We start from the raw sequence: 8,398 nt of genomic DNA on the forward strand, positions 1-8,398 counted from the left end.
GGGCATGGTGTGTGTTGTAGTAAATTGTGTGCTCCAGGTCTGGTGTGGATGCTACAGTCATCACCTACTGTTTGACTGTTGATTGAGGATTAGTGATTGTCTAGCGTTTGTGCAGAAGTTGCCAGTTTGGTCCGCGCCCAAAATGGGTTGCCCCTCTGTTTTGTAAATTCACAAAAGCATTGTGGCCCTTTGTGCTCTGTAACATTTGTGACCATTCTCTGTCTTTGCTCCACGTAAAAGTTAATTTTCCTAGTAACTACATTAAAAAGAGTGATAATGCTCCACATATTTGGAGGATGAACACGTCTGCACGAGCTGCAGTCGCAAATATGTAAACTAGATTGTATTATTGCTAATGCAAGACATGCGCGTTCAGTGTGATGTGTCAGTGTTGCCTGCTCCTGTTGTTTGAGCACAATGAAAGCTTTAAATTGGAAAATCTATAATAATCAAGCAGAACATCTGAACTCAATGTGTCTATCACACAATGGCAATTATGCCATTATCACTGAGAATACATTACCTCTGCCTTAAAATACAAAACAACAACTCCTGCTGCAGTTTCAGTGCGCCCTAAATCTCATTACAGACATGTCAGAATAAATACATCAGAGAAAGCAGTGAGAACGGCAAGCATGGGGACTGTTCTGATAAGTACAGGCCATGCTCAGGCAAATCAATGCACAAGTCATCTGAAGAAGATAATGCCACGGGATAAATGAAGTGTGGAGTCTGAGTTCTCTTGCATCGCACAGAGTTGCATCTAGACAGACTGGGATAATCCCCTGCGGGAAAATATGTCAACCTTCAAACTGATCGAGATTATTGCTAATTAACACAATGAACACTGGCCTCATTCTCGAGTACGAATGATAAACTTTTTCAGGGAAGGCAGACATGCGTACTGAGCACACTAGCTAATATATTTGTACTAGCTGACAAATAGCAAGCGTGGTGGAGATGAATTATTTTCTTACACCTGTTCCTATAATTTTAAATAGCCCGCTGACTTCACGTCCATCCTTTAAAAAAAGACAATTAAAGTGGCATGATTGGTACGATGCAAACCCTGAAATTCCCTGGTATGCTAGGCTGCACAGACCTTACACATTCAGGCCTCTATGTGCTAGACATGACCTATTGTGCCTTCATGCCCAGAGGGGGCAGATGTCTAAGCTCGAGCTCCGGGACGACGGAATCACTCCCCCATGAAAAATCCCTGCTGTCCCCCTCTCCCCCCCGCCATCCCCACGGCAAACGAATCGAAATGAAACAAAACTCACAGGAACAGAACGCCAAGAGAAATTGATCCAGAACCCCGCTGTGGACCCACTGTTGGGATCCCCGATCCACGCCTCGCTGCGGCCAGGTCGGAAATAGGCACCTTGGAGTTGGCGGACCAGCCGGCAGACACCACAACTGATGGACTGGGATAATAACCACTCTCTGAATCGCTGGAACTCCAAAGCAGAACCTCAAGGAGCTTCTGCACCGAGTGAAACCGAACTTCGGAGCGAGGGTCCTCCTCCAACCTGCGACATTCGTTTCTCCCGCAGGCATATTGACCTGGAAACAACTCCGGTGAGTACCCGGGTAACATAGAGGAAGGGTCTACTCACCGGAGCCATAGAATAAATTGCTACAGACGCACCGGTCTCAATAACGGAAGGCAGAGATCATGTAAATTGGATGCCTGTCCTCAAGATGGTGGCTCCCCTCCGGGTTTACTATCCAGACGGCTTACGCACGCCAATAATAGCCAGAATCTAATGGAATCAGCGCAGGTGTGCACGTGAAAACCCTAAAACAAGGGTCTACTCACCACCAACAATACTAATCACCTTTGGACGCTGATATCACTCAAACCGGATGCCTGTCCTTAAGATAGCGGCTCCCCTCCGGCTATAATATCCAGATGGCTTACGCACAGCAATAACAGCCAGACCTGCAATTAGAGCTGTGTGCACTCAAAAACCCTAAAATAAGGGTCTACTCACCGCCAACATTACTGTAGGAAATGAATTTTCAAACGTTGAATTATAACATTGAGTGGAAAATAATAAAAAGAATACTTCACTAAGTTCACAAGGTGCGAGGTAAATCCAATGGCATGTCAAACGATGAATTTCCTTCACTCGGTTTTAAGTAAATAAAAAAAAAATCATCACGTTGTTCACACGCTCTTTCAGAAGAGATTCGGCCTTGTTGTTGCAGCGCGTCAAATGTGGTGTGCGTGATGTTTCGTGAGGAGATCGAGCATAAACAACACACCAACGTGTGAGCTCGGAAATCGCCTGCGTCACCGTAACTTTCCTGCGCCGGCAATCACAATTTTGCTTTTGACACGCTTCTATATTGTTATCAGCAAGGCTTAGCTGAACAACGTGGTGAAAATCTTGGAAGCGGTAAGAACGTGAAGGAATTTATTTAAACAGAGATGTTATTCGGCGAACTTCAGTTTCGTCCGATGAATCCCTGCTGCCAATTAATCCAATTTTCCTTCTTCAGTAATTGTCATCCACGCGTTGATTTCAATCCCGCCCGTTGCCAGTGTAGGAAAGTGGCAAGGATGACAGGAAACAGATGGGAAGTAACGGAGGTTTATTTATCGCTCCTTCTCCAGTCAGGTCCATAATCAGAATGCTAATGCCCTAACAGTCATTCTCATCCCCGAGCTTCCCCATTTTGAAAGACAACTGTCACGAGCTGTGACAGGAATAACCACATGCTCGTGACAGTTCATGTAACAACAGAGTACTTAACAATTACCAGACTGTCACGAGCTGTGACAGGAATAACCACATGCTCGTGACAGTTCATGTAACAACAGAGTACTTAACAATTACCAGCCACCTCGAAGCACTTGCCCCAGCTACGGGGAGACGCCCAAAACCAGACGCCTGACCCTATGATGGTGGCTCCCCGAGGTTAAACACCACCAGCTTGCTTTCCCTAGCGAGGATACCTTACCCTAAGATGGAGGGTCAGCGAGTCTCAATGGAACCTCACTCTAGAGCATTAGCAGGGCAGCAATGATGTCTCTAAGATGGGGAACAACAAATGCTTTCTATTACTCTGAAGATCTGAAGGTAGACCAAGAGGGAGGGAGACCCTGAGGCGCCCCACCTGACTCCAAATTGCACCCGTCCCTCCCATTTTCAGGTATGGTGCTGGGGCACCCCAGAGACACCCTGAGGGGGGGAAAGCAATAACAGCAGGGCCCCAGAAAGGGTCTTAGCAATCCTTGAAAAGGACCTGGATGTGGGGACCCACAGGGGTTTGCACTCCTTGCCTGACTTTAAGATGGCCGCCAGGGGAGACTTTTCACCACGAGGAGCTCTGAACCTGGAGTCTGTCCCTTCCTCCCCTCTCCTCTCATCATCTTTGTCCCAGTGGCCAGCTGGAGAACGTTGCGGAAGGCTCTCCCCAGTAACACCAGGACCGATGCCTCTCCTGACCTTACTTCCCCCCTCCTCCCTACCCCTTACCCCTCTCGAGTCTTGACTTTGGATCACCTCATGTTCCTCTCTCTATTCTAGTGGAACCAGAAATGCATACATGGCTGATTCCCAGTGGAGCTACACCGACAGCTATAGGGGATATTTGCTCCGGCACACCACCATGGCCGTCACCTACCCAGCCGGACTTCTGACATTTGTCTCGTTTCTTCGCCACCTCTGCTTTTGCTCTTAAATTGTTTTCCTGTTGAGACCTAGCTGTTTGGCTGATGCCCGGTGGAGCTACCCGATAGCCAAAGAGGAGATGGACTGTGGACTTACCCCTAGGTCGTCACCTATCCAGTCGGACTTTGGGCAGACCCTCCTTCGTCTCTCCTTTCTATCCAACTCCTACCCCTTTACCCCACCCCCTTACCCTTCTAAACTCCATTTATTTCGTCTTCTACACTCTTGAAATGTTTTTCTAGTAACTGATGTAATGTGTAACTGAAGTAATTGTATAATTTCTATTTCCACACTAAAATGGAAACGGAGGGATGTGAAACGTATCAATACGAATCTGTACTAAATTGTGTTACCTCTGGTGAGGTCTGTATATATGTCCCACTTGGGTAAACAACATCTTGATATCGAGTAAGGCCTCATGTACTGAATAAGTAAATGTTCTCTATTACCATACAGGAAAAAGAAAATCAGACAAGGAGATAACTCTAATATACAAGTATAATGGTTAACAACCATAAGAGTTATGAAAATAATATAACTGTCTAGTAATATCATCTGACCATGTGATTGCACCATGAACTACCCAAGAATAGTTACACCTTGCTTTTCCCCTTATATCCACAGATAGGGTGGCAAGCAATACGATCGGAAGCCGGTGACCCCAAAGAAACGGCAGTTCTGAGGAAGGTGCCACAGTATCTAATGTTCCTCGCATCGAAACGCGTCGACGCACTGTTTATGTAAAATCCAACCAAGGTCTAGTGAACAACTGATACGCACGCATAAGTGGTACTGTTGGATGTCACTCTTTGATCAATTAATGACCTTTGGATCCAACAAATTAGGAGTGGTAAAGATATCAGTTAGCCACATTACAGGGGGTTGTCAATGTTTTTTACTGTGATTTAATGTATTTGGTGCTTATAAAAATCCTTTTTATCTTATATGAATGTGATGCTTAATATTTGATTTGTTTTTGTATATGTATGTAATGAATTGTAGTAAATTGCTATGACTACTTATGTCTTTTGAGAAAACTTTTTCAAAGATCGCTCTTTGAAATTTTAATTTGCCAATTTGTGTATAAATTGTCTTATGTTTTAATTAAAAAGACTGTGAACGTTCGAATTTTAGTGTGGAAATTTAAAATTCTTTTTGTGTAGTTCCCTAAATTTGACGATTGAATGCCTGGTTAGATAGGTATGGTATTAGAAGAAGTCCATACTTAAGTGTGTACCCAGGGATTTCCCTCTGACTAATTTCTGTGGAACCTTATGTAAAGCGCTCTGATACCTCCGGGTCTAGCTAGCGCAATATAAAAAAAAAATTAAAAAAAATTATTTATGGTAGTCTAATTGACATCACCAATGAGATCAGTGGGAGCAGTGCCTGCCTTATGGCCAGACCCTGCCCCAGCCATCAGCCTATTCGAATCAGCTGAACCAGGCCTATGTGCTGAGCAAAGCGGTACCTAGGTTCAATATCCAGGCTCCCTTCCATTGAACTCGCTGAGCACAGCCTGCGGCTAGACACAGCGAACACAGCATGCAGTGCAGGATCTACAAGAGGGTTGGGTGAAATAGACATGTTTCTTATTCGACGGTATGCAGAATAGAAGCACATTTGTACACAGTTCTGGAAAATAAGCTTCCACGGCTCAGAAAAAAAAAAAGACCTACACACTGAGTACTATGTGACATGGCAGTTTTTTATGGTTTACCCTAGCAAAAGGTTGGCCTACGAGAGCAGCATGAGCCACGCACACTGTCGGATTTGTGGGCATTCTGTGTAATTCTCCCAGTAACTCTCTATGTCAGGAAGAAAAATAACACAAGGTTAATAAAGTATGGGTTACATCCATTTCTCAGGTTCACTTGTGGAGAAAATGTCGGTGTTTTTTTCAGCCCAGTTTCCTCCTCATGCAAATTAGACAAACATTGGAAAAGCCAGGAGGTCTGCATGTAATATACTAACTCTTGTAAACAAAAATGCACAAGTGTGCATTTGTGCATGCTTATGTATGGATGAGTGAGCAATTTACTGCATCCAAGGTAAAATGTAAGAAATAGGCAATAGCAAGCTATTAATTACAACTGAATAATAATTATTAATTATACCAACCCAGTTAAAGGACTAAAAGCAACCGAAGCGATGACGAAGACGATGTAGGTGCTTAAAAGCTTGCCACTAAAATATTATGCCCTGCTGGAGATGCTAGAAAGGATATTTCAACATCAGTTTTAATATTTTAAATTAATTTTACACTATGCTAATAGTTACATGAAATAATCCAATAACACATTGATGGAGGACAGAAGCAAACAGGAGTCGGTCAGTGCTTAAATATATTGTTTTTGGGGGTGGGGAGGAAACACGATTCCATACTATTATGAAAAAAAATACCACAGAGAAGCAGCCTCAAGTCTGCAGGATGAACACATGAGGCCTGATTTACAAACTACGATTTAATACTAAATTTACGACTGCTGACAGACTGTAGTTTGGGCGGAGAGTTCCATATATAAAAAGATAGGCTTGTCCTATATTTTTATGTGCGGTGTTCTCCGCCACGCCTGCGGAGTCTCCGGTTTCATAAACTTACTATTAAATCGTAGTATGCGAATACCGAAAAAGAGTAATCTTACGCAAACGTGTAAGATTACCTTTGTGAATCAAGCAGAAGAACGCATCTAAAAGCAATTGTTTACCAAGTAATTGTTTACCTAACGGCCGGTATGATCTGGAAACACGAACGTTGCTCTCTGTGAGAGTGTTTTATGTGAGCATCATAAGCTAGAATCCCTGCAAGAAGAACAACTCAGCTTTATACTTCCTTTAGACAGTATATTGAAAAACGAATATATATATATAATTAAAAGAAAATGCTGCTGCTGATCTGAAAATCTATGTACAGGTAGCAGGGTGTAGTGACCCTCAACACCAGGCTGGAAGCAAAAGAGGAGAAACAAAGGAAGGTGGAGAAAGGAGGTGCAGAGAACACTGGTGAACTGAACAAAGAGGAGGAAAAAAGTGAGGATATGGAAAAAATGTACTTTCTAGTCTTGCGAATAATTGGATTGCATGTCTTGAAAGTGCTTGGAAAGCATACTGGGAAATGAAGCCTTGAGATTTTGTTGACCATTTTAAGTTTGTCATGCATATGCGCTGAATAGGCCGCACACTAAAATGGATGAAAACATCATAGACATACCGATTCCAACATTCTACAAACAAATCACAAAGGTTTACTATAAGTACCATCATCTATAAAAGTGTGTAAATACAATAATAATTATCTGAGGTGATTTATTCGGAATTTTTTCATTGCGGCTTCTTGCACAATAAAAAGCAAACTATTTTCGTTGAACCATAAAGTGTTAAAGTGCCATTAATTACACATTTACAAGAAAGTTTAAGTAATTGTTTGTTTATAACAAGAAATGTGTTGCTTTCAGTATTAGAAGCCTTCTTTTTAAGATGGCGTTTGCATCAATAGCCCAAGCCACTTGCAAAAAACGATGAAGCTCTGACAATGCAACTGAGCAAAGCACTTATTAGGTGAACAGATCCACCAAAACACCCAATAGCATTAGATGAGATATTTGAGCCACCTTATGGCGTGAAAAATGGGAAAGGATATGCTATTCACACCAGACGAAAGAGGCTGTGATCTAGCTAGCAGCTCCTTGTAGGACTGTATACTAAACCGACTGAAAACATTTGTTACATAGCAAACACTTGATGAGATGCGCTGAGAATTTGCTTATTCAGTCCCATTAAATAGGGAGGCCATTTAGAATCTGAAAAAATTGTACCAACTGTCATTAGCTCCTTGTCCTTCTTCCAGTCCAATTCCTTACACATAAGCAGTTCTCATGCTCCAGAATCTCTGAGGTAACAGGAGTGGACTAAGAGACTCATTTTCCTGAGAAGCCAGATCCCAGTGATTGAGAAGGTAATGCATGAGGGGATTGAAATAGAGAAGAGCCCAGGGAAGGGTTTGCAGAGTGGAGGCCATCTCCCTATTACCACACAGTCAAAGATGTGCAGAAACCTGAGGTTGAGATAGAAACTCAAGAGAGATGTTGGATTTGGGTCAATTGTCTCTCAGGAAAAAGGAGCACCATCCCCAAATCCATCCCAAAGAGGACCCTGATGAACTTCAGGGACTGAGAGGGCTGTAGAGAAGACTTCTTCAAGTTGATTGGACCAGCAGACTTGTATCCCCCTCCTCTACTGAGTTAGAAAAGGAAGGAGAAATAATTAGTCAATCATCCAGGTAAAGGTAAACTTGAATTCCTTGAGAATTAAGACAACATATTGGGGAGCCAAGAGTTTCGTAAAAAGCCTTGACGGTGATGCTCTGATGAAAAGCCAAAAAGAAGTACCTGGAATTAGTAATGCCTCATATCCACTGCAAAATGAAAAGACCTCTAATTCACCAGTTGGATTGTAACATGCAGGTACACGTCCATCAGGTCTAGGAATGCCAGGAAGCTTCCCTGATGAACCAACTGAAGTATTGACTGTAAAGTTACCATGTTGAAGTGTTTGTGTGGAATATGCATATTCACTCCCTTTCGATCTAAAACAGGATGCTAGTTGCCTGAGGTTGTCTGCATGAGAAAAAGAATGGAGTAATAACCCATATCCCTTTCCTGTGGAGGAACCTCGATAATCGCTGCCCTCTCCAAATGAAGGTGAATAGCGTCCAG

General features: G+C 42.9%; 1 long non-coding RNA gene across 1 annotated transcript; it reads left to right on the forward strand.

Moving 5' to 3' along the window:
• Positions 1-1,609: 1,609 nt before the first annotated feature.
• LOC144829361 (uncharacterized) lies at positions 1,610-7,057 on the forward strand. The gene is made up of 2 exons (XR_013610638.1): positions 1,610-2,405; positions 3,540-7,057. It is a non-coding gene; the product is annotated as an uncharacterized LOC144829361 (long non-coding RNA).
• Positions 7,058-8,398: the final 1,341 nt, after the last annotated feature.

Source organism: Lissotriton helveticus, chromosome 4_1, assembly GCF_964261635.1.
Source record: "Lissotriton helveticus chromosome 4_1, aLisHel1.1, whole genome shotgun sequence".
NCBI lineage: Eukaryota > Metazoa > Chordata > Amphibia > Caudata > Salamandridae > Lissotriton > Lissotriton helveticus.